The sequence below is a fragment of the Catharus ustulatus genome, chromosome 3 (genome assembly GCF_009819885.2).
Source record: "Catharus ustulatus isolate bCatUst1 chromosome 3, bCatUst1.pri.v2, whole genome shotgun sequence".
Classification (NCBI taxonomy): Eukaryota; Metazoa; Chordata; class Aves; order Passeriformes; family Turdidae; genus Catharus; species Catharus ustulatus.
The window spans coordinates 17,362,858-17,386,320 of NC_046223.1; the positions used below are offsets into that span (position 1 = coordinate 17,362,858).

The 23,463-nt window shown below is 42.8% G+C and overlaps 1 protein-coding gene across 1 annotated transcript in view; it reads right to left on the reverse strand.

Moving 5' to 3' along the window:
• The window catches only part of ALK (ALK receptor tyrosine kinase), a 320,839-nt gene extending 298,875 nt beyond the window's left edge, over positions 1-21,964 (reverse strand). The window contains 1 exon segment of the mRNA XM_042779113.1: positions 21,875-21,964. The gene's annotated coding sequence lies outside the window, so the exon portion shown is untranslated.
• Positions 21,965-23,463: the final 1,499 nt, after the last annotated feature.

Sequence of the window (23,463 nt, forward strand, 5' to 3'; positions counted from 1 at the left end):
TTGAGTGAAAAGTGTAACAGGCAATTGTTCCCCTAAGACCATCACACTACAACTTGCACTCTCCAGAGCAGTCTCAGCACAGTTCAGCAACTGTGTGAGCTAAGGGTGATTCAATTCCTTGCTGCTCCTAAAAATAGTCCTATAAAAGTGAGAACGAGGTCTCAGACACAGGAGCTGCTCATACCACCACTTGTGTTACAGCTCTGCAAATCGAGTCCAGGATTTAGGAACTTAGAGTGCATCAGAGGATCTGTGCTGTGTGATCAATCATGCTCTGAGAAAACTGAATGGCCAATATGAGCATTTTACAAACTTCCCAAGCAATGAAATATTTCCCCTACTTTCTAGACTACTGTTTTTGAATCTGATGCACGCAGTCACCAGTGATCTGGAAATACAGTAATTTGTTAGAACTATATGTAGAGTTTTATTCAATTTAGAAAGAAAGGCGAATGTGAGCAAAGGGGAGTGAAAGAATATTTTATCGGAAACAATGCTCCAGATGCATCCAGAACCAGTCATCTGGGAGATGTATAAAACCATTACATATGGAATAGAGTTTTTGTGTTTCTCCCAAAGAAAGTAAAAATACAATATAACTTATAATTAGTACAAACAAAAACGAGGTTAAATTCACAGTCATATATTGCCAGAATGATTCTAACAGGCTGAGTGGAAAAGCTTATGTAGGCAGAATCTCAGCTAGCAGAAAATATAAGATATTTATCTGAGTTAAAAGACAGCAAGAATGACAGAACTACTAAATTTACATGCAGGTTTCTAAAATTAATTTCTGTTTGTAGAACGAACTGTGAGATTACCAACAGCAACTCTTACATACTTTGGAGCCACATATTTCTACCATAAGATGTTGTTCTTATTCTCTTTCAGAAAACAACTAATTTTTTGTTGCCCCAAATATAATATTTTATCGATTCACACTGATTAGGTGAATCTTTGACTATGGGACCTTCCTGATGGAAACACTGAGCAGAGTGGGAGGGTGGGGGAGATGAACCACAAGATAATTTCCATAAGTGCATTGCAATTATTTCTCCTTAATTATGCATGCAGCTGGCTCTATTTTAAGCCATGCCAGCGTGCTGTGCACACGAGCACTAAGGGTATCTGTCACTCCATGTGTCAGGCCTTTAACATTCTCACCCACCTGCCTGCGAATCACCAGCAGCAACCAAAGAGAAGCAGTCAGGCTTGTGGCCACCTGCCATTCATCAGCACTGTCAGGACACGGCTGTTGCCTCTTCATTTCTCTCGTGTTGAGACTTCCCTTGCACTCTGTTCAAAACACCAGGTCGATTTGCTCTTTTCTACCAAGTTACTCTATGAACTTCTAATTCACCACCAAACTAAGCTGCCTCATTTTTGAAAACATAATCACACAAATGTAAGCTGGCAGTTAAAAACAAGCTGAATTAGTGAAAAAAAAAAATCACAGTTGTGTTTATATAAATTAAATTAAATAATTAGATATCAAAACTCAGCTTGAATTTTATCTAAAATGACACTGCTGAACTTTTTTTTCACTTCATGACAAAGATTCTAATTTTTGTATTAATGCTTTGTCCGGACACATATTGAGGAAATGCTATGTTTGTCCGGACTTTCAGAGCATGGGAGAACCTTATCATTGGTAGAAAAATAATAATCCTGTTTTGCCATGCTACACAGAGATACTCTGGAAAATCATTCCTCAAATACAAGACACCACCTAAAAAACGCTGCCAACCACAGCACAAGGACATATCACAGTCATAAAATACAAGCATAGTAAATCTGTTCCAATAAGCCCTGGCTCTATCATTGCTACCTAACAGGAAAGAAACAAAAACTCAGATAGATGGTCTCATTCCCACCTGGCAGCCCACCAAGTCACCCCTGTGCTACCACATATGTTCCAAGTGTCTTTGCATAGGTACTTGCATTATTCACTAACTCCTGCCCACCATTGGTAGCTTCTTTGGGACAAAATATCTTGGAGAGACACTGCTCTCCTGGCCTCAGTATGAAGAGTGGCCACAATGACTCACCATGAAACCATGGACAATGCTTAATAGTCTAGAAGAGTTAGATATGCCTAAGATAATTCAAATAATTATCTGTTTCTTAATGGGAAACTCTATAAAACATTTAGCGAGAAACCAGGGTCCTTTCACATGGAATTTCTACGTATGGACTTGGGGGTTTTGGCATTTGCAGCACTGCCCAAGCTATTTTGCCACAAATATCTTGGTTTTGGAGATGATTAGTCTGATTCTTACTAACAGCAAGGCAGCACAGCTACCTTCTCTCCTTTCCACTCTTCCTCTCTTCTGCCTTTTCCCCAAAACAGAAAGTGGCAAAATGGAAGTTTTGTCCCTTCTTAAAATGGAAGCTTATTTTAATTTCAAATACCATTGTTATTTGCATTTAAACTATGGTGTGCATGAACCTATGAACTAATTTGTACTAAAACTGATACATAGTCAAGATTGAATGCAATAAAGCACAATAGGTCCTCAGACTGCACTAAGTTATCAGTATTGGCCCCAATCATCTAGTAGACATTAGGTAGGATACTAAAACCAGCATTTATTTGGTGTCACATGTAAGAAAACTGATTTCAACTAGTTTTGAATTTTTTCTTGAAATGCTGGTGTGAAAGGTATTCCACCTGCCTTTGGTATTCTACCCTACAGAGAAACATAGGGAAGAGCAAAAGATTTGGTTTTATCACACAATAAATAGTTAAATGCATGCATGCACCACATAGGCAAATAATTCCTATGGTATTCACCACTGAAAGTCATTCATTGACATAAACAAATCTAAGGGGTTGCAGGAAAACAGTACACAGGCTCATCAAACACCTTGCTCTAACAGCTATTTTTGAAGCAAAGGATATAGGCTATTAGAGTTCACTAGATTATGAAACCACGCAAAATGCACTTATTCATGGAGATAAGATTTATTGAATCACTATTCCTCCTGTTCTTTTAAGATATTTCATAATGACACTGACAGATGAAAGGCTTGCATGCCTGGCTCTCTGTCCCAGAAGACTGCCAATACTCCAAAATTTATCAAAATGACAATTCAAAGCTATTTTCCCCTAGTTATTAGAGAAGGGTCAGTTGGATTTTACACAACTTATCTTAAATGATTAATGAAAGACACTGGAAAGACAGTCACTTATTGCTTTCCAGGTATGCAATGCTGGAATGCTAGACATATCTCAGGATGCAAAACACACTTTATAAAAGTTATTGATAAAGCATGGGCCTCGGGGAAGCACCATTATTTTTTGCTAATAATAACACATATATTCTGTTCCTGAGAAATGTATGTGTATCTGAAAGAATGTTTGAGGAGGAAACATGAGAGGGTTCTTTAGGGATGGAGGTTACACAAGTTGGAGCAGCATTCAATGTTACAGTGTTACAAAGAATTCAGGCTATCAAAACACAATGATATACATCTTACTAGGTTAATTGTTCTCTAAAGATCAGAAAACAATAGACTGGTTTTGTTGGAAGATCACCTAGTTCCAACCTCACTGTCATGGGTGGGATATATTTCACAAGACCAGGTTGCTCAGAGCTTCATCCAACCTGGCTTTGAACACTTCTAAGGATGGGGCATCCACAGCTTCTCTGGGTAACCTGTTCCAGTGCCTCACCACTTCTTCCTAATAGCTAACCTAAACTTCCTCTTTTTCAGCTTGACGCCATTCCTCCTTGTCTTGTACATGCTCTTGTAAATAGTTTCTCTCCATCTTTCTTGTTCTGGACTAGAAACACACTTATAAAAAGGACACTATTTGAAAAGATTTTGATCATATGCAACATAGAAGGTAACATCTGAAGCCACTGGAATCCTCTCTTCCAAACCCTCTGTACAATGTCAAAAAGGCCAAATTACTTCTTTTCCTGAGATTTTCTCTCTTTTCTTAATATAGAGTCAAGGCCCAAGAAGAATGAAGGCAGTTATGGTTAATCATACCACCCCAGAAGAAAACAACCCAGCTGAAAAGAGGAAAAGCAGTGCTTGTACTTCCACACCCTGACTTGCTAATTCCCCACTCGGATCCGAAGCAGCAAAGGTCTGCAACAGAGCTGGAAGCCACCTGTTTTTGCATTCCCAGCAATGCTAACACTGTGCAGCTGAAGAGAAAGAGCAGTTTCTTAGGGTTTCTTAGGGTATTTGTTGGAGGGTTTTGTTCAGGTTTTTTGTGGGAATTGTTTGTTTGCTGGTTCATTGCTGGAACAGACGAGCAAATTTCACAAAGAAATTAGCTATCTTCCTCAATTTCTTGAAACTAATCCAAATGCAGGACATTTCTTGTCTCTGAGAGTCTTTGTCACCTATACTCTTAGCAGATGTCTATTCAAAAAGCCCACAAACTATTTTAGAAACAGCAGAAAGCCCTGAGGTCACGTCTACCTACTTTACTGCAATACATAATCTTCAAAATTAATTTCATTTTTTCATGATAATTTTGTGATCTCTTTTGATGCTGAAAATGTTATTTTCTTTTCTTTCCTGAGAGGAACTGCATTTTTAATCAGGCTTCCCAGAAAGAGCTTTTGCTGATCTTAATGTGAAAAGAAATCTATGAAAAAAATATGCCTGGGAAATACTATTTCAGAATGACAGAGTTTATTTGACAGCACAGAAGATGAAAGGGCTTGAGTCCTTAAATTCTCTTTTCTCTACAGACCACAGAAGAGTGTTTGGAAAGCTGAACGGTGAAATACAGTTATGCCTAGAGACTACTTGGCATCTCCTGCAAATCACAGGAACATCTGGAGAGATGTAATTAGAGAACAAGCAGCTGCAATGCCCCCACTTACTAATCTGAATTGTTTCATTGTCACCTTGTGCTCCCTCACTGCCTGCTGCATCTACTGAGTGACCTGTATTTTATAAATCAATTCTCAACTGTGTTGCATTATCATAGAAACATTAGACAGCAGTGGGTTCACCGATCTGTTAACAGAGCGGGCAGGTGTCAATGGGATGACCTGTTGTCTGTTGAGAGAGCCAAATATTCATCCTGTGTAACAAGCAGACACCCAGGCCGTGCCCAAATACAGTTAGGGAACTCAGGCATGACTTGGGATTCGACAGTCTTGTCAAAAAATCTGTCAGCTCCCTAATGAGAGGCACTGATTTACTCTGCTGATGTGCATGGTGAGCGATCACGTATGCAGAGTACCACAAATCTGAGCCTGTATTTCAAGCAGATATACTCAGTTTGTTGACATTCACAAAAAGATAGAACAATACAGCAAACACGTATCACAGGGTAACACAGCACAGCTCAAGCTGCCCTAAAAAACCCAGCCATTTGATGATGTCTGCAGTCAAAGAATCACAGAATGGTTGAGGGTGGAGGGGAGTTCTGAACCTGTTTAGGAATTGCAAAGACAAAACTTTCAAAGGTTTTTGGTGTGCCAAGAAGCTTCTCTGCAGCTCCTAATCAAACCACAAGGGTACAGATGTTTGCATTTGACCTTTCTCATCCAAGTAGGGAAGAAAGACATGATGTTCAGCCTTGCTCAGCTGACACCCTCTTACAGACACAGAATTTTGACAGGGGCATGAGGGCTGCAGTGACCTGGGGGAGCTCACTGCCACCCATTGTCACCCATGGCCAAGCACTGACCTGGCAGGCACCAGGCTGTGACTTACCGCTGGGTTTCACTGGGGTAGCAGCACACATTCATCAGAACTAACAAGTAAATCACATCAGACACCAAAAAGGGACAAGAAAAAAGCAAAGTGAACTCCATGAAGTGTTCCAGCATCAAAGAAGAGGAGGTCAGAATCCCTCATCTTCCCAGCAGTATCAGAGATGGTTCCCAATGACTCAGATTACAGCACAACCCATTCAGCACATCTCAGGGAGAAAGCCAAATTCATTCCTATTCAATTTTTCCTCCAGCAGCATCGCAAGGTTCATCAATGTCATCATTTTACTGAAAAACAAGGATCATGAAGGACCATGAACAAAACTTCACCTTGCACATCTCTCAACTCTAGCAATTTTTCATTTTCTTGGGTGTCAGTCTCACTTGTGTTGACCTCCTCAGCAACTCCAAAACATTTAAAATAAAATAAAACTTTAAAATAAAATAAAAACTTTCAAAAACTCTATTTCAAGGAAGATGGTTAACAGGTAAAATCTTAGTTGTTTAATTCATTAGTGAATATCTTCAGTTATTGAATAGCACAGGAATAAGTATGAATACTAGTGAAAAATTGAGTCCTTTGCTACTGAGACATCAGTTTAAAAAACAAAGTAACACTTCATTTTACGGATGATTGTGGCTGACTGTGAAACAGTGAAACTGCCCTTATCTCTCTCCACTTTAAAGGGTAAAGCTGCCGGCCGCATTTCCCATTTAGCCAGCAAAAGAGTTGACAAGTCAGTATTTTATCACCTTCCTGTGGAACCTCCCTTAGGTGTGTCACAGATTTAGAGCTACTCAGAGGAGCTGCACACACTGCTTCTAAGAAGTGCTTTTATGAGAAGAGCTACTTGTTCAGAACAGAAGATTAAAAAAAGAACTTGAGGAGGAACCTGCAGAGGAAGTAACATCAAGGCAGATCTGTGTACGATCAAGTCATGACACTGTCAGTCACAACTTCCACTGCAAACAGCCTTTTTGGAGGAAGATGCGGCTTTGGGAACTTTCCCTGTCCTTGGGTATGGAACTGAAAGGAACATCTGAAACCCTCTGTGTGTGACCCCATCAATCCGTGCCAACAACAGAGGCGACAGAGAGGCAAGAGATACCTGTGTTTTACCCAGAGAAAACAGAACTGCTTCTGGACCTTGCAGGACTCTGTTCTCAAGAGATGATTCTGTGATTGTTTCAGGATAAGGAAAGTGCCCATGAGACTCTTGAGAGAGGCTTTAGAAAAGCAGTGACCAGGGTTGGGAGGTCAGTGATAAGGCTTTAGACAATACCATGTTCTCAAAGCCACTCTGAAAGTCAGGCTTTTATTGCTTGGCTGGAGACATGTGTGGAGCAGCTCAAAAATTGCCACATAAAACTCTTCTTATAGCAATCTCAAGACAGAATGCAAGTTTACACTAAGATGGCTCGCAGTGCATCCGGGAGAAAAATGTCTTGGTCTTTCCATTAAATCAAAATTATAAATAAAACAGACGTGTCCCAGGATATCACTCCACAGAAACAATCAATGGACCAGTTTAGAGACTAGGAAAGAAAAGTTCAGAATTATTCTACCTTGAACTAACACAGGAAATCAAAGACATTTGCATATTAGTTGTAAACTAGTTTGGATAAGAGTTTTCATTTAGGTACTTTGGTTGTTCTTCCTTCTGGTAATTCTGCTGATGTGACTTTAATGCAATCTAGTCTGACCTTCCTATTATTTTTCCTTCCCTTGAGCATTTTAATCTGAACCCCATTCTACCATCCTCAAGTACTTCTGGAGAAAGAGATGAGAGTGATGATAAAAGACATGTTAAGAGGCAAGATCATAGTTCATCTCTTTATCTTTGCAGATGGGTTTGACTATCACAGTTACGTTGGAAAATATTTCAGAGGCAGAAACAAGGCGCTTTTTTATCCCTTCTGTAGTAAAAATCACATTCTCCTTTCAGATGGATATCTCAATTTAGTTGTCTTTTTCTTTTCAGAAAGGATATTGCCTCATTTCCCCCTTTCCAATCCCTATTTTAAAAAATAACTTATTTTCAAATTTTAAAGTGACAAAAGTGTGTTTGAAATAATTTTAGTACTATATACTGAGAACTTTTTCATGGGACAGAAAAGGCAAATTTGTTAACTTTTTCAGTTTCAAGTCTGGGACACCATGCAAAAGTGCCTTATCATGAAGGCATGACCACAGTAGCATAGGCAGAGTGAAAAAGGTAAAAGCTGCTCAGTTTGGAGACCTGCCTGGTCTGTTTGCTCTGCATAGTACCCTGGGGTATCTCAAACAGAATTTCATTTTAATAAAGATAAAGGACTTAAAACTAGGTCTTTGAGGATGCAATGCTTAATAAACAGTGGATATTAACATTTTAAGAGATGACTATCAGAACTTCCCTTTCTTTAGGCATATTCTGGTAAGCCTCACAACACCTGCCTCCTGTCACTGAATTCTGGAGAACTGTTTTCCCCTTTCCTTACGCTAGGATGCTCTCATGCATCATTCCCTTTCATAATTCAACTCAAAACCCAGACATATGATACCAAAGGTCTAAGAGTGGGTTACAGTAGGAAGTTTGATGTTTAATGGCCAACACCCATAGTGTTAGCTACAGTGCAATGGTTGTGTCCAAAAGCCCCTTCCACAAAATCACAAGAATTCAAGAACAAGAGTTCTTAGTATCTCCCATGTTCATTTGACCTGTGTAAAGACAGCACAGACACTACCGTTCCAACCACTGAACCTAGCACCAAGGCCTTCTTTTGCATTTCCACTTAGACTAATTGCTGACAAAAAAATGCCAGGTTAAAAATAAGTTCTATTTTTTATCTTCTGACACAAAATATGAGGTATGCTGTGTCTCCCTGTGCACTCACAGCAGATGGCCCAATAGCAAAGAGCAGAAAAGATGGTACTTGCCCAGTCTGTCTGTACCCGAGAGCAGGACAGGGGAGCAGATGTACAATGGGGAGATGTCATTGGCTTCAGTAGGCTTAGGATCAGGCCCTTATGCCTTCCATCAAACTCTAGTCCAAAGCCTTCAAGAAAACCTTATGAGTGCTCAGAAGAGAAACCCCTGACTGCTACAGCCTAAATCTGGGACATGTCTCCACTCAGTTTGATCACTCATGGGATGACAGTCATTGCTTTCTCCACAGAACACGATACTTCAAAGTAAAGTAATGTACTGCCTTCAGTTACACTAATGCAATCCCCTCTGATTTATTCCTTCTACCATTTCAGTCAACGTCCCAGCAAGTCATCTACTTACCAGCTGCACACCTGCTTGACAGCTTTAGGGATCTTTCTCAAGCAATAAGTCCTGAATGTCTTTCCAGGGTCTTATGCTTCAGCTCTTTACTGTTTAGAGGATATTGCTCTATTTATCCTCAGCCTCATAGTCCTCCTAATGTTTATCTACCAGCACTGCCATCTTTCAAGCCACTGTACTAACAGATAAGGCCTTCAGCACCTGATTACTGGTCCAGTTATTACTTGCTGTTTGTCCTCTATATTTAGATGCATTTTACATGTTTGCTGGCTTCATTTCCACACACTATTATCCTTGTCAGAGAGAGAGAATAACAGTTGCAGTCATAACAATGATCCTGCAGCCAGCTTCACTAACATTTTGCTAATTCTGCTCCCTGTTTATACTCCTTTAGTCTTGATATTCAAAGTTAATAGCGGCTTTCAACTTACAATGGAAGGGATGGATGAGCTACACTTTCAGCTGTTAGGGGTTTTTTTTTATTATTTGAGTAGGGAGATATTTGTTTTCTTTTAAACCTGATATTTCTGCTAATAATAAGGTAATTACTATCTAATTGAAAGCAGACAAGTTGGGGTTTTTTCCGGTTAGGTTTCACTTGTGTGATTTGTCTAAAGTCATTTCTCCACAGGAAAATTGTTGTAAAATAAACCCTGCAGTGCCCAGACCCAGCTAAATTCTACTGCAATCTTATCTTATTGGCTTGCACTTCTCAGAACAAAAAGAAATTCCTAGTTTTCCTTCAACACCCCTATCCCCCTTGGTGCATCCTTTGGACCTCCCTTGGACAATCTGTTCCCTTGGTGCACCAGTGTACTCACTTGCAGGTGAAGTGGGAACTTACAGTGCACTTTTCTTGCAGCTCTTTGGTGCTTCCTGCCAAGGAAGGGGCTCAACAGAGGGAACCTGACTGTCCAAATCCTCAAGACTCCATCTAGAGTGGCATTGTCTGTTTTCAAGCTGGAACTGTCTTTCATTACACTAAAGGTCTCCCTTCCCATTAATCTTGTTGAGCAGCTCTCCTCTCCAAGCTCTGCTGCTCGCAATTTGTGATTCCTTACTGTTGAGCATCCATCACACGTAAAATCAGTTCTAAGCACCCCATTACTCACATATTTAGAGATGTCAAAGCAAGGCCTCCATGTAGCTCCCAGAGCACTTTAGAATTCCCTTCTGCTTTCCCATCAAAAAGGCAAAAAGGACATAAGCAGACAGCATCTTATTTGAACTTACCAGAGAAGTAGATTTCCTTATACAGAAAGTTATGAGGAGAAGCAAGGCAAAAAAGGCAACTACATAATACAGCTACAGTTAATGATGCGTGAACATCATGAAGTTCAGCTCAGCAACGACCCAGTCCTGGGTCCTTCAGGTGACTTTTTCAGTGCCAATACAACAGGAGAACTTTCCTTGAAGACCTCACATGGAAACGAAGGTGAATTTCCTTTCTCATATTGGAATTTATATTCAGACCACTGCGCACAGCATTTAAAGACCTAGAAACCAGAGTTTTCTTTAGCTCAGCCTGGTCTTCAGTTTGGTCTAGGGACCATCTCCATTTATTGTTATGATGTGTACATACAACTATATCCTGATAAGATCAAGGAAACTGGAACACTTCTGAGGAAAAAAATCACTAATGTGGGGTGTCTAAAAAAGTTTTATATATTTAATAGCTTCCATTATTGGGACAAGCCTTAGAGAAAGCTGTTGAGCTCATGTCTAAAAACTTAGCATTCTCACACTCATGATTAAAAGGCATAGTACGATTAATTGGTCTCCAGGGTCTATCCAGCAATAGATTCCTTTCCCCAGTATAGGATTGCTGCAGTTCATTCATGCACTCACTCATTCATTCATTCATTCTGCAATTGCACAAACAGACTCTGTAAACAAAAACTCTTCACCAGCAAACTCCCACCGTGCCAGCAATATTAAGTGGCAAGAATATGAACACCCTGCAGAGAAGCAGAGGAAAACAGTTCTTTGATGCTTCTCTTTCTTCTTATCAGTATAGTTGATCCTGCTTTACAACCAATGTAAAAAGATAGGTTACAGTGGTAATAAACCTCAATACATTAAGTCTCTGTACAGACTGGTTGCTGAAGGCTTAATATCAGTCATAATTATTATCCATAAAATGTTATTGAATCAGATCTTAAAAGTTAATGCTGCTTTGTTTCAAGAGATAAAGGACAGTAGGCTGGTAAGGGAAGGAAGGAAACAGAGCTTTTGATCAATCTTTGTGTGATTTAAAACCTTAATCGCAAAAGACACTCAGCACTTCAAATATTATCCCAAATCCTATGAGCTGGCCTAAGCAGAGCCCAGTGGCAGGAGTGATTACTTCAGAGGGTGATTTAACTTTGAACTTGATACCAGCACCCAGATGGAGGATGTAACTCTTTTCTTGAACTCAGGTCTGGTGAATGCTGCCCTTTTAAGATAGATTGAAATGTGGAGTTAGTAGGTAAGGGTTTTCATAAAGGCACAGCATCCTGTGTTTCATTTGAGGCCTTGCTGCTTACAGCATCACCTTCATTCACGGGTGCTTGCCTTCACAGCCCTCAAATTAATACAAGATGCAAAGCATGTGCTCTGACAGAAGGCATCAGGCCACCAGCCAATGGAGCACATAAGCTGCCCTAACATTTACAGCTAATAAAGATTGCTTTCCTTCCTGTCCACAGAGGATCTGGACAGGCTGGATTGATGGGCCCAGACCAACTGTATGAGGGTCAGCAAGGTGAAGTGCCAGGTCACAACTCCTGGGTCACAACACCCCCCTGCAGTGCTACATTGCACAAGTGCCTCTGGAAAGATGTCCAGAGGAAAAGGACCTGTTCCAGAGGTGGCCAGGAAGGCAATGGCATCCAGGCCTGTATCAGTAAGAGTGTGGCCGGCAGGACTGGTGCAGTGATTGTCCCCTTGTACTTGGCACTGGTGAGGCCACACCTCAAGTGCTGTGTGCAGTTCTTGGCCCCACACTATGGGAAACACACTGAGATGCTGCAGAGATTCCAGAGAAGGATACTGGAGCTGGGGAAGGGTCTGGGGCACAAGTCTAATGATGAGGAGCAGCTGAAGTAGCTGGGGGGACTCACCCTGGAGAAAAGAAAGCTCAGTGGTGACCTGACCACTCTCTACCACCTGAAAGGAGGGCATAGCCAGGTAAGGGTCAGTCTCTTCTCCAAGGTAACAACAGATCAAGAGGAGATGACCTTAAATTATGCCAGGGGAGGTTCAGATTGGATATTAGGAAAACCTTTTCACTGATAGGATTATCAAGCATTGGAACTGGCTGCCCAGGGAATGGTGGAATCACCATTCCTGAAAGTGTTCAAAAAATGTGTAGATGTGGCACTTAGGGACATGGTTTAGTGGTGGACTTGGCAGTCCTGGGTTAACAGCTGGACTTGGTGATCTTAGAGGTCTTTTCCAACTTACACAATTCTGTGATTTTATCAGCTTTCAGCACTCACAATATCACTAATGCAGCTCTGCCTTACCAATTTTGTAGTACAATATTGCAACAATCTGAAGCCATTACTCATCTCAACAAAGAGTCAGGAAGAAGAAAGGCTCAACATAACAGCTGGGAAGGAGCAAAGTGGACCAGCCTGCGTCCTCCCCTTCAAATGCCCCGTGCTTCCCAGCCAGAAGGAGACCCTTGGCTCCCATATAAAACAAGTGTCATCCCCTCCCTTGGTTATTTAGCAAACATTAATCATGCTATGGACACCCCAGTGTCCTGCAAAGTGAGGACATATTTTTAAGGTGCACCACAGGCTTTAGATATTTGAGAAGTGTGTTCGGATTTCTGTGCCAATTCTCAGCCAGCCTCGAGTAGATTCACTCCCCGCCTCTGTAATGCACCTGTTTTGCAAAGCAGCCATTAAATTTGGAAGCTTTATGGAATGCAACATTTTTCAAATCTAAAAAGTATGCCAAAGAAATCATGCAGAAGGGTAATAGGAAATACTTGCAGGGAGACCTATTCTAAATCATCTACACATAGATAAGGCACCAAACTCCTTTCCTTAAAGATTTTATTAACCTTTTGCTGATGGAAGGAGATTACTGATTGAGAGCTAGATGAGGTCAGTGCAGCAATTATATTTTGAAACCTCTTCAAACAAGTCTCTTGTACAATGTCAGAAAAAAGTTGACAACATGAATTGTTACTTAAAACGAGTCTTTTAGAAGAATAATTAACCTATAATAACTATTCTGGCCTCCTCTCCAGCCCTGAAAAGTAATCCTTTCTCATTAGTTTCAAGTTTAATTAGCATCAATAATGAAACAGCCCTTGGAAATAACCATTGCATCACAGTCTGTAATGCTGACATACACGGCCCTACAAAGGGCAAGGCCACAGGGGGATGTCTGAGGATAGGGAGAGGCTCAGCAGATCACAGATGATCCTAAAACTAAGAAAACAGTACTGCAAAAGGTGTGGAATGTGATAAAACAAGATTTATTTAAAGAGGAGTTTCACAAATATGGTGTGGAGCAGAGGAGACTCAGACAGTTTTGCCAATAACTGCTGCAGTATTCCAGCAAACCAGTGAGCCTCTCAACTCCAATTTCTTGTTCTTTCTTGGCCTTTTGGCTGAACCAATGAGAGAGACTTCCCTGTATAGAATATATTTCTCATATATTCTATATGAGAAAATTCTATTCAGCACTTGCTGTCTAACATAATCAAATAATGCTTTTTCCATCCCTGGCTTCTAGGATCTCTCTGTAAAATAGATATAATAATGCTTAGCATTGTCACTAGGGTGATAAGGCTTAAAGTAGTTTAAGAATCCAACATGAAAGAGGCTATAAAAAGCCCAGACACTCTGATACATCCGGGATAACTCGTTACTCAATGGGCCAGTAGAAACAGCAGGCCAATGCCGATGTACAAGTTGCAATTAGAGGTCTGCTGCAATTTGCAACAGAAGCATCAACACAGATTTCCAGTAAGCCAAGTCACAGATACTCAGCTGCATGTCACAAGCACTACAGTGACTGTGTTCAGAAGAACCCTACCAGCTTTCAGAACTGAGCTGGAAAGAAAACTTCAATAACATAAAATTGTTAGGAGTATGACATACGAAAATTACCATTTGTCTACCAAGACTAGTATTTTCTCTTCCCAACAGACATCAAGAAATACACAGCACAAGAATCCACACACATACGTCTCCCTCTGTACTCCCACTCTCATACAGCAGGATCCTGCTTTTTCCCCCTGCACTCACCACCCAAATGTTCTCTGCTCTTCGCCTTACAGAGAGATGCCTTCTCTCCTTTTGCCCAGCTTGTAAATTGAAGATAGAGTCAAATTTTCTTTAATCACAGGGTTTTGTAAGATATGAGACCAGCAAGAGTTGAGTGTCAGTAAGGAAATGGGGAGAAGCTTGCAGAAAGAGCCTGCACCTCTTTCTTCACAGTATATTACTGCATGGAAATCCCAGTCCAAAATGGATTCAACACACACCCTGGTTTGAGCAGGAAAGGTAGATCTTCTGCCTTAATGTAAACATTGGAATACCAGTGGAAACCCTTAAGATTTGCAATCTGAGCTGAAGAGTTGTAAAGGCAGTAAATTGCAAAGGGGATGCCCAATATTTCTAGACCCATCTAGCCGAAAGGTTTCAGCCTAGTATCTCCACTTTGCCATCTGTAATCCAGGAAGAATCAGGTAATCCACTAATGTTTTAAACAATCTCAACCCCTCCAATCTGTTCAAGAAAGAAACCATAAAGGATAAACCTCCTCCCAATGCCTCCACAACATTCTCCTTTCCCAGCCAGGACAAAGAGTGCTGGGTTTGCTCAGCAGTCCCCATTAGCCAGCAGCAGCCAACACCTGCAGGTCCTCACTGCAAATGGAGATGGAGCCCAGCTGCAGCTGCCAAAAGCACATGGGCAGCTGGCCACAGCCTATCCCGCCCTCACTTTTCCTGAGTGTACAAATAATCTTGGTCAAAGACTCACAAAATATTCAAATCTAAATTTCAAATCTAAATTTCACTATTTGGCTTCAAGATGGGTGGTGTTTTAACAGACAAAGGCAGGACTCAAAATTTTTCACAATAAAAAAGAAACTTATTTTCTTGTAGCTTCAACCAAAACTCTCTAAGTTTGTTATTACTTAAATGAAGAAAATAGCAGTCCTTTGACTATTAGCAGTGTAGAGATGGGAATAAATCAATATGATATACTGACTCTTTTAGCTTCTCCCTTTAAAAGCTGAGAGTTCAGACTGCACCTTACTGCCTTTATTCAGGTTGTTAGAAAGTAAAAGCATTATTAATCCCCCCCAAAAAAGCACCATCTACCAACAGAGTTGAAAAGCAGTCAAAACTACCCTTGCTTTGCAAAGGAAATAACTACCACAAAGGGAAGTATTTCATGTCACACAAGATGTCAGCGGCAGAGCTGTGTACTGCAAGATAATTAAGTTGGAAGTCAAACTAGAACTCAGTTCTTGGAGCTGCCTGCTGAAGTTCTTTGGCCAAAGAAATGCCTGTTGTAGGAAACTTGTCTGAAGTCAGTTTGAAGCCAGCCACCAGCTCTGTCTACTGGATACACTTAGAATACTTCAACCACATCACAGATCCTACTTGACTAACAAGGGAAAGTGATTCTCCTTCACTACAACTGACAGAGTTCACAGCTTCTGCAAACAGAGATATCTAAGTCCTACCCACGCTGTCACATGGAATTTCTGAGTAGCCATGCTAACTAAACAGGACAGGCATGACCATGAAGCTACTCAGCCATCTCAGTCATAAGTTAAAATACTCATGTAAATTAGAATTTTGTCTCAAAATGTGTTTCTTGCCTAAATATTTAAACACATAAATAACCTCCAGCCATTCCAGCTTGTCATTTTAAGCTTTCTGACATTTATTGTTCGCGAGAAAAGAAAGGTCAGACTTATCAAATCTGCATTTATGCTTCCATGACATTTTTCTCCAACCAAATCTTTCTGAATTAAAGAAGCAAGACAAATGTGGCACATTTCATAAAGGACCTTTCTCAGCCCAGCACTGCAGTCTCAGCAACCATGTTGAGCTCAGCAGTGGCTTCCCAGGAAAAAGAAGCCTTTGCTCAGTGGATGAAAGAGATCCGAAAAGCAGGCAACTAGAATTGGTGTTTGCTATTAGGTAAATAATTTGTGCCAAAACCATAGATATCCTAGTCTCAGTACTCTAGTTCTGAGTAGCCCAAAAGGATGCTTTGGTGTGAGAACAAGACAGGAAATATTCAGGCACAGTGTGGAATTTGCTTCCATTTGGGAAGCAACTTGGATTCTCAAGTCATTGCTCCTAGAGAGTTAGCACTGATGTATCCAAAAGGTAGGATCTTCTTTATTAAGACAAGGCTCACTTAGTTGAGAACTTTGTAAGTGCTAAATCCTGCCAGTCTCCCTTCAACTCTTCTATTTCTTTTGGCTAATTCACAAACATTGTCACAAACATGCATTTAATTTCCTATCATGTAATGTTTGGGTGAGATGTGCAGTGAACCAAATGACCAGATTATTTCAGGATCCAATTCACTCAGACACTGCAAAACCGCCTTTGATTTTGAAGAATGTCTCTGCTTTTGTATAATAAAGCACTTAAGTTTCCCTGTGCACCTCTTTACTATAGGTATTTATTCCCTGTTCTTAAGGATGTGGAAATAAAAGCACCGCAAGTTTAGAGAAAACGTATTTTTTCAATATGCCATAAATGTTCATTCAAAGATAATAAATTGTTACTTGTGCCCCTTCTGGTGTTTGTTTATGGCTGTTTTACTGAACATGCTTATGAATAAGAACATTCAAAAGAACAATGAGCCTAAAAGTAAACAAAATTTGCAGAAAACAGACCTAGAAATCATAAATACATTGTGCATAATCCTGGCTCCCAATGAGGATCAGCAACCCCACATAACTCTGGGAAAATAAAACCATGTGATCACATCACACTTTCTGTGAACCACTCAAAGACTGAGCATCATTTCTAACATTATCTGTCAAATAATTGGCAATAAATTTCCAAATCTCAATGGCTCTTGAAAGCCTCATGGCTTTGCAAGCCGAATTTTTGTGGTCAACATGGAAACAGTGGACAAGGCATCATGTGTCTAAAGAGTCATAAGCTGAGTTTTCTCAAGTTTCCTTAGTGCTGATGGAATAGGAGAGTGACTTGAACAGAAACAGGCAGGACAGCAGTAGGATCAAGGATCATACTGCCCACAAAGCCAGGCAAACCCCATCACAAGAAAGTTGGTTTCCCCTTCAAGAAGCATTTCCAGTTCAAGAAGAGACACTGTGAACTGACTAAATCCATATTCCTGGAGAGCCCCAGTGACTGGAGGTCCAGAGGGAAGTGCTACATACCTAATAGGGCAGGAAAGTCTGGGAAAGATGCTTCTAAGCCCACTCATGATTCACTGATTTAGCAACTGGTAACCCACATGCAGCCCACTGGTACCATTGACAACCCAAGGGTAGAACAGGAAAGCCTTGATTTGCACCAGTTCACATCTAGAGTAAACTCAAGTGCAACTCACACTGGCCTGATAGATGAGGCAAAGCACAAAACCCCAGCAAAGAGCAAAGCCACTTGCACAACCTTTCAGAATTGCAGATGGCAGTGCCTCAGTCTTATCCACCAAGTTCTGCCATTGCTTTATCAGAAGAGCAAGATCAGATCTCAGGTGTGACACACAGCTGAGGGTGAGAGAAAACCAGAGAGCAACTGCAAAGTGACCGATATCTTTTACCAGTTTTCTGCTCACTATGACACAACTCCAAACACTATTCTTTGAAGGCAGCAAAACAAAATCAAAATAAAATGGAAAATATAAGTAAGAGGCCTTGATTAAATGCTGGTACTTCTAAAATAAACAGAAATAATTCTGTGGACTTCACCACAGTCAGATTTCAGCTTGGAGCTCTGATTTTAATTTACAAAATGTCCACTTCCAAAACCTCATTTTTATCTAGTCTGAAGTTCTTTCTAATCTTTAGGGAAAGGGCTCCTCCTGCAAATGAGTTCAGGTGTATAGTAGCAGTCCCCTAAAGATGTAAAGCCTAATTGCCTCAGCATTATAATAGCATTGGTATGTAGTGAATGCAGACAGTTTCAGGGAGAATACATGTGGCAAGTTAATAAAATTTTAGATGAAGGCCATAGTGCAGGAGTAATATTTCGCCTAGCCAGAGGATGAAAAGTTATGCATTGCTATTTAAAAAATATAATTGGAATGTTAAATCTATTTCATGAATGAAAGTACATCGACCTTTAGAGGAAAGAATGACTCGTTTTCAACCCTGTATGCCCCTTCTTAACATACGCTTCCCACCTTTGCATATGTAAGTAGCAATTAGTTTTCATGGGAAGTTATTTTATGGCCATTTCAGCTTATTAAATTTCCTAGGTAAACTCACAAGAAACCTATTTAGCAACATTTGTGGCTCAGGTGCCCTATAGTGAGAGAACTGGTTACCTGTGAAGTCAACATGAAAAAAAATCCAAATACCAGTGTAGGGTTAGAGTGGATTATTTCCCCCAAGAAAGCTCAATAACTTGTCCAGTTAACTGCTACAGACACCCACTGTGGTTCAACACTATACAGCAAATCCTGTAAGACCAGAAATAAAGCTGGCCTGAAAATCTCCTGACAGCAATGCTCACACTGGCTGTTCAGTTCCCCACAGCAATGTACTGGTATTCATTAAATTACTTTGGGGAAGGTTTCCTTGGAGGCACAGCAGAGTTTCCAGTCAAAACCATAGACAATGAGAGCAAAGTCAACAATGGTAGTTGGGAGGTTCACCTCAAATACAGGAGATCTGCAGCGCTGCACTCCTGCCCAAGCCTCTTTCTCCCTTCCTCTGCATTTCTTATTGTGTCTTTCACACAGAAAAGATTCAAATTAATTTTTTTTTTCTCCCAGGGAAGTACTGGGAGAGGGCTAAGAAGGCAGTATTAAGTCTGAAAGCATTTCCAAGCGAAGAAAATGCTCTTGTACCCAATTTTGAAAAGGCCAAGCCGACAGAAATGGTAGATGGGCTGAGGACCACAAGTTCTTTAAATGGATGCTTCTTCTTGCAACATGCTTTGTTCCCACAAGGATGAGTGTGAGAGAAATCTGAAATCTGGCATCAAGAATATTTGCAGGAGAGGCCTGTAGAAATTCCTGTGAACTTTATGGCTTTTCTGCTGAACAACAGCTGACTGTAAGTACATCCTTTACTAATTGTTCAGTAACAGACTAAGTGCTTTACACTTTGTACAAACGTGGTGTTAAAAAAGGAAAAGGTTCACTCCAGTTAAATTTGTCTTTGAGCCAGCAAATGAAAGTTAAAGTGAACAAAGCATTATTTACAGGACTCTGTTGTCACCTCTAAGGTCAGTGGAAATTCATCCCCTTGCCATTTTTTCTCACCCTAAAATATAATTCATTCTCCATTCATGTGGAGGATAATGTGGTGAAAATAATTTAGCAAGGCAATTACATATTTTTCTGGAAAGTACTTCAACCCTGGAAATCTCCAGCAGACAAGAAGAACCAAAAAGCCCAGTATGCCAACAAAAGTGAAGCAGCTTTCCATTGTTGATGAGAGGATTGTGTTGTTTGAAATCCATTCCCAATTAGCTTAAGCAATAAAGGAAAGGCTCAGTTGCCTTAGGAAGGGCTTTAGTTAAGCTCCGTGCCCATTAGCTGCAATGGTGTCAATAACTGCTGGAATCTGACAGGCTCGTGGATGCTGCTCGTGCTGTTATCACTGTGTCAGCACATCCTGCTGTCGGCAGGGCTACACAGCACAAATTTAAAGCTGGCAGTGACACATGGTGTTCACATAGGCAGCACCTTAGCAAAGCAGGAGGAATGGATTTCCTGATGTTGTTAAACAAACCCACGTTACAAAAGCAGGACAAAGCCACAGACGTTGTAACTATGCTAAGGTGTCACTGTTGAAAAAGCAGAGGTACAATTCAAAATGAGACCAGGATTTTTACAGGAGATTATGAACAGCTGCAGGAGAAGTTACCAGTTCAATACAGGTAAAGGAGGTCCATATTCCTTCCCTCTGCTCCTCCTTTTCCTTCATCCTCTGTGATCGACTTAGCATGACTGTTGCAGTAAGAACAGCAGAGCTTTCTGTCAAACATGAGAGGGGCATAGCTTCCTATTGATCTGGAAAAACATGCATTTCTCCTCAACAGTGAGACAACAGACAAAATAAAGCCTGTGACTTCTACTAGCTTTGGTTAAGGCTCCATCTGCATTGTATTTGCATCAGACAATCTGTGAGTTCTTACATGTACCCCTCCCTCAGGTTAAAAACACACCTTCATTCTCTAAGAAGACAAATGCATGTCCTCCAGCTCTATCATTGCTGTAAGCACCTGAGTAAAGATGCCATTCAAAACTAAGGCTTCACTGCCCAAGGAGATCTGTAAATCGAAAAAAAAGTGCTAATCACAACAAATTCCCTGAACAGAAAGAGAAGGAGACAGTAGGGTATGGTCTTTAATTTTTAATTATTCTTTCTTTACAGCAGTGTAGCAAGGCAAGACTTGCCAGAATGTGGGGGGTGTTGGCCTCACCTAGCCACCTTGTGGTGAACAGCACCTCTGCGTTACCCCTGCCAGAACCAACACAGGAAGAGCTAACCTGGGTACCTCACTTCAGCCACAGCTGCAGGACTTACTGACACAGAGCTCACCCTGACAGTCAGCTTTGGTTGTCATTTCAGGCAGCAAGGAAGGAGATGGGTTCCATTTGTAGTTCTTCAGATGGCTATCCCATCTTTTCAGATAAGCATCAAAAATCAGTTGCTCCAACTTTGTATTCAAAGCACAGCAGTGATTTCTCTCTCCTCTTCTGAATTTATTTTAGTGTATTCTGTGGTCCATTAAGTAGGTGGCTACTCAGGGACACACCATTGACTTCTACAAAGCTTCATAAAAGATACCTGACTTAACTCACTGTGACAAATTATTTGGACCTGCAGTCCTCTAAGTATTATATTCTTCTAGTAGGAAACAGTAAATCACAGCTTCTGTTAAAGATACAATGCACACACAGAATGGAAATTTCTCTTGATCACTGGCCCAAAACAGAGTCCTGATTTGAGATAAAGGAGCTGACCCAAACCGTGACTACCAATCACCGCCCACCAGAACCAAAATTCTAAGCCTGGTTCTCTCTTCACACAAGTACCAGTGCTGCATGAGCCTTCTCAGATGTACACCTTGTAATGTAGCTGATACTGTGCAGTTCACTAAGGATCCTTCGGGGCTTTAAAATGTCAATCAGCCCTTATCTCTTATGTTTAAAGAAGAGTAATAATATTAATATCAATAGCCAGTAATAGAGAGAGCAGCATTAATGTACAAAATCGGGAGCCAGATCCAGCTTTGGAGATTTTGTGCTGTTCCCTGGTCTGCTTGCACATAACCTTGAAAACACTTGAAGCACGTTGAGGAAGCATTCCTTTTTAGGATGATATTTTTTAAGTTTACAAGAACCTGATCTTGCTGTCCTTCATCTAATGACACTTTAACCTTTGAGTCCTGCTTGCAGCTTTCTAGCACATAGGAATTGTCGGGCGTTTCGTAAAAATCCCTCATCACTTTCAAAAGAGTCCTCCTGGCCCCACCAAAGCCCCTCGATACATTTCGCACGGGTAAAGCGCAGCTCTTAGGGACAAGCCGTGAGGGGAAGGCGCAACTGCTCGGGGGAGCTGCGGTTCCCGCACCCGCGGGGCTGTCAGTGACTGGGTAGTGCGGGGCGCTGGACGCGTGTCCCGGCGGGGAGGGCGCACCGCACCGCCAGGACACGGCGGGGGCTGCGCGGGAACGGGCGAGGGGCGCTGCCCGGCGCGGTGCGCGGCATGCAACGCACGGCTCACCTGCCGCGGAGACGTGGAAGAGGAGGCGGGGGCGGGCGGCGCGGATGGCCGCCGACAGCCCTCGCTCGCTGCCCAGGAGGGCGCCGCGGCGCTCGGGCATCAGCCGCACCCGCAGCCGCCCGTCGCCGGAGCGGAGCCACCAGGCGAAGAGCTCGGTGAGGTTGAACTCCAGGTGCGCCCCGCCGGAGCCCGGCGGCGGCTCGGCGGCGCAGCCGTCCCGCACGGTGCCCTCGCCCACCTCCAGCACCATCTGCTTGGCGCGCCGCAGCCGCCGCCCGGCCGCGGAGGGTCCGGAGGGGACGGCGGGCGGCTCGGCCCGCGGCAGCGCCCCGCCGGCGGCGCGGAGCAGGGGCGCGCAGTCCAGGCGCAGGTGGCACCGCGCCGCGGCGCGCCCCGGCGGCCCCAGCACCAGTTCCCGCACGTAGGTGCGAAACAGCGAGGGCACGACGAAGTCCATCGCCAGACTCCTCCTCTGCAGCCGCGAGAGGCCGGGGGTGTCCCGCGGTCCCGCCGCCCCAGGGGCCAAGCTCAAGGCGAGGCAGGCGGCGGCCAGGAGGCGGGCGGGCAGCCTGCCCCCAGCCATGACCCGCGCGGAGCCGGCAGCGCCCCGTCCTGCGCCCGCGGAGCGGCACCGGGGAGCGCGATGCCGGCGCGGTGCTGCGCGGAGGGAGCTCGGAGCCGCCGCCGGCCGCTCCGCCCGGGGCCGCCGCTGCGCGGGCTTTGCCGGCTCCAACTACCCGCCACAACGCAGGCATTACCCAGCGAGCGCTGACGTCACGGCCGAGCGCGCCCCCCGGCAGCCAATGGCGTCCCCGGTAGCGCTCATTATGCAAATACACGGGGGCGGGGCGGGCGGAGCGTTCATTGAGGAAAAAAACGGCCCGGCGGCCGCGGGAGTGGGCCGGGGGTGCGAGGTCCCGTGGGACGGGGCTGGGACACGCGCGGGCTCTGGGAACGGGGACAGGCAGCGGCCGCTTGCTGCCCGCAGGGGGAGACCCGGCGCTCCGGCCAGAGCACGCCTGGAACCGCACCTCCACATGGCCCGGAGGGGCTGGGGGCGGGCTCCGGTACCGAGCCCGGCTGCCAACCCCGTGTGCTGCGGGGCTCCGTGGTCCCGTTCCCCGCCTCTCTGTGCAGGCAATGATGGACTGACCTGTCCGCTTTTCTTCCTTTCTTGCCTTTTCTTTCCTTCCTTTTCCTCTCTTCCTTCCCTTCCTTTCCTTCCTTACCGCCTTAAATGCTGACATTCATAAAATAGCCCTGCATGTCTTTCCCTTGTAGAGAAAGGAGAAAAAACCAAGAGAATCGAGAAGTAGGGAGGAGGAGAAATCTTAGAGTATAAGTAATTCCAAAAAAACTGATCAAAATTCTTCCATTTCTGCATGAAAACAACAGCCTTAAGAAAGGTTCATGCAACAATTTCCCCTTTTTTACCCTTCATAAATACAATATAATTACTGTAATTACATTAGTGCTGTGCCTTAGGATAGCTAATCATAACTCATTCATATTTCTGGAAGTTGCCTATATGAATTAATGACTTATTATTATCTCTTTAGTTTGATACTTAATGCATGTATATTTTTATA